Source organism: Nematostella vectensis, chromosome 11, assembly GCF_932526225.1.
Source record: "Nematostella vectensis chromosome 11, jaNemVect1.1, whole genome shotgun sequence".
NCBI lineage: Eukaryota > Metazoa > Cnidaria > Anthozoa > Actiniaria > Edwardsiidae > Nematostella > Nematostella vectensis.
In genome coordinates this window covers 5223389-5226704 of record NC_064044.1, presented here as the reverse complement: position 1 = coordinate 5226704, position 3316 = coordinate 5223389, and positions in this window count along the sequence as shown.

Genomic DNA, 3316 nt, shown 5'->3' with positions numbered 1-3316 from the left:
AATTTTGAAGGGCAAAGTTCTCCCTCATCTCCAAAAAACATGGTAAAAAATGATGAAAAATTCGTCAAGAAAACATGATCGCTTGGTCAAATATTATCTCACTAATCTGGAAAATCCCTTAGACCCAGGCCTTCAAGGGATTGGTCGAGTTGGTATAAAGGTCACCCAGTAAATTAATATGGATACTGTCCATATGGTCGGGTGTTTAGCCGGACATATGCATTATAGGGCGGGGGGGGGGGGGGTAGGGTTAGGGAAAGGAGGGGTCAGCCCAAGACAAGGCAGGCAGGTTTATGTGGGATACACGGCAGGGTTTTATGGCCGGCAAATCCTTGAAAGAGGGGCATAGGGGAGGGGACGGGGGGGGGGGGGGGGGGGGTGAGGGGCAGCCTTAGACAGTGTGGGGTTCTAAGCCCCACATATCCATTTTAGAGGGGCATAAGGGGAATTGCAAATTCCATTGTTCTCGAAATTGCCGTAGGTAAATGTATGCTGCTTTTTCTGTAAGGCAAATCATATGGGAAAAATACTTCAAATAGAAAATTTTTTGACAGATAAATACATGACGTTGCTTCAATAAGGAATTACCCACTCTTTGGCTGCCAAGGGAGAGGTGAACGTGAGCCCTGCGCACTCCCTACCCCTTGCGTACGCGCTAACACAGAACCTGGGCCACAACGGTGAGAGGCCGAAGCGCTAACACACTAGGCCACCCGTGCTTCCACTCCAGTCTAAGATGGGTCATACTCCCCAGAATGCCCAGGGATCCTCCATATATATATCAAAATATTGTAAAAACGCTGGCTCCGCTTTTAGGCAGTTTTTGTTTTATTTACAATTGTCTCGGGAATGGTTGTTGGCAATATAAGAAAACCAGGAGGCCCGAAACAGGGAAAAGGGGAGGGAATCTATGCAGGTTTACGTGTCTGAGTCTGAATTTTTTCAGATGAAGACTCCGAAACTAGTGCTGTATAAACGAGATTTTTACTCCAAATCACAACACGTTACAATGATAAAGTTTTTAAGCATGGGAGAATACATGCGCTTGGTACCGTACTTTTTTTATGCTGCTAAGGTATGACAATGTCTTGGACAGTGATTTGTTTTAATCACTTTTTAGTACAACACTCAACACTCCCGATACCTGGCGATCTCTCGCATGGCTTGGTCGGTCAGCCATTCCTGTGTTATTATTTACATTTTAAAATGCAACAGTCTGTTTACAAAAAAAAAAAATAATAACCATCCACGAATGATGTCTGATTTTTTATTGATGATATATAATTATTTCTGAAAATCTCTTAAAGTGTGAGCCGTCGTTGAGTTTTGGCCGAGCATTCGACCGCTTAACCGAGATAAACAGGTTCATTGTCATGTTTTCCAATACAAATAGAATCGCAATTATCACGTGACATATTGCTTCTTTCTGCATATGTATCACGTGACGTCAGGTCACCAAGAACGATGGCAGGATTATCACGTGACATATTGCCCCTTTCTGTATATGTGTCACGTGACGCCAGGTCACCAAGAACAATGGCAGGACTATCACGTGACATATTGCCTCTTCCTGCAGATGTATCACGTGACGCCAGGTCATCAAGAACGATGGCAGGATTATCACGTGACATATTGCCTCTTTCTTCAGATTTCTCACATGACCTGTCATATTGATGGGCTCTGACCCGTCTACGCGATGTATAGATTGCACACTGCCTTGCGAGGTTACACAGCTCCGTTCTGAACTCTGGCATGCGGATGGAATATACCAGAACATTCCAGAACGAGTTGCTCAAAAGCAACATTTGGAAAACACTAAGAGTAAGGAATGTTGCCCACGTGGACGTCCTCAAACCGTATATTGCCAAATATATTGTATAAGGAAGATAACAAGCGAGCGTTGTTAAGGTGACAATGCTCAGAGTCTTGGCAAGCTTGGCGTTTTTCCTTGAGGCCTGCTCGTTATCAAAAGTTTTCCCGAATTTCATCTTGATCCAAATAGAAACGTAGCAAATAGTTATGACGGCTAAACATGCGCTGATTCCCAACATTTTGTAAAAAAGAAGTAATATTTCAAATCCACGAAAAAACAGTAAATTTAATGACAATGTCCACAAAAAGAAGATACAGATGATGTATGTCCTGGTTCGAGATACAAGATGTTTGAACGGAAAAAACAGTGCATATGCCCTCTCTAATGCAACGCCAGTTAACGAGAGAAGAGACGCTGTAAAAGTAACATAAGGCCAAAAAAAGTTAACAATGTCTAAGTAAAACAAAATAATCGCAATACCGACCTGCAAGTCTGCCACTGTCATACTCACTACGAAGAAGGTCGACCTCTTGGTCCGGAAAGACTTGCGGAGTAGCACGATAATCGAGATGGCGTTAGCTACGGTTACTACACATCCCTCACTAATATATATAGCTTGAAACACATCAAATGGAATCCATCCCTGATCAAATGTAGTGTTATTCATCGTTCCAGCTTATCATAAAAACGCGGACTCTTTCCTTCACGACCTCTGAGATTATGATTTCTTATTTTAGGTAAAATTTGGTGTGGGATTATTTATGCTTTGTTGATGCATTGAAAGTTGAATGTTTAAACCTTTGTCTTGCCTTTGTCTTTTCTGTGATTTGACTGACTTCAAAACGGTGTCTGGTGTATCCGTGATGCTCGCAGCTCTAAGTGCAAAGAATCTTGAAGAGAGATAAATTCGCCAACCTGAAACTTATCCTGTTGTACATTTGGCGTTCCCGGATATATAGTTAGATTTCTTAGTAATTACTTTGATGCGCACAGATGGGATGCTTATTACAAACGACTGTGTCCTCTTATTGGCTAAATCAAGGTCACGTGGTGAGCTCAATATCTTGGTTTAGTTTCAAGCTTATTCCCTAACAGTTCAGCTATTTTAGTTTGTTCAATTTTAACAAAAATAATTGGACACATAGTGTTTCTTAAAATTATAACAGATATTTCGATATTTGGCGCTAGATTGAAAATGCCAGATAGAGCAAAAATTATTTCTCATAGTCAGTGAAAACAAACCCGAATTTGGCTTTTCCTTATTCTTTTAATTTTTGACATCTTCTGGCTCATCCAAAGAGATAAGGTGGTTTTCGGATTGTGCGGTACTTAGCAATTCCTCATACATATTTTGGGACAGTTTATTCAATCTTGAACACATTTAATCCAAACTCATATCATTAGCAGTAGGAATCGTTTTAATAAGGACATTGCGCTTTATTATGAGAAACGAAATAGTTTAGCTGTCAAGAATGTCTTTCTTTTTGCAACTATATCGAGCAG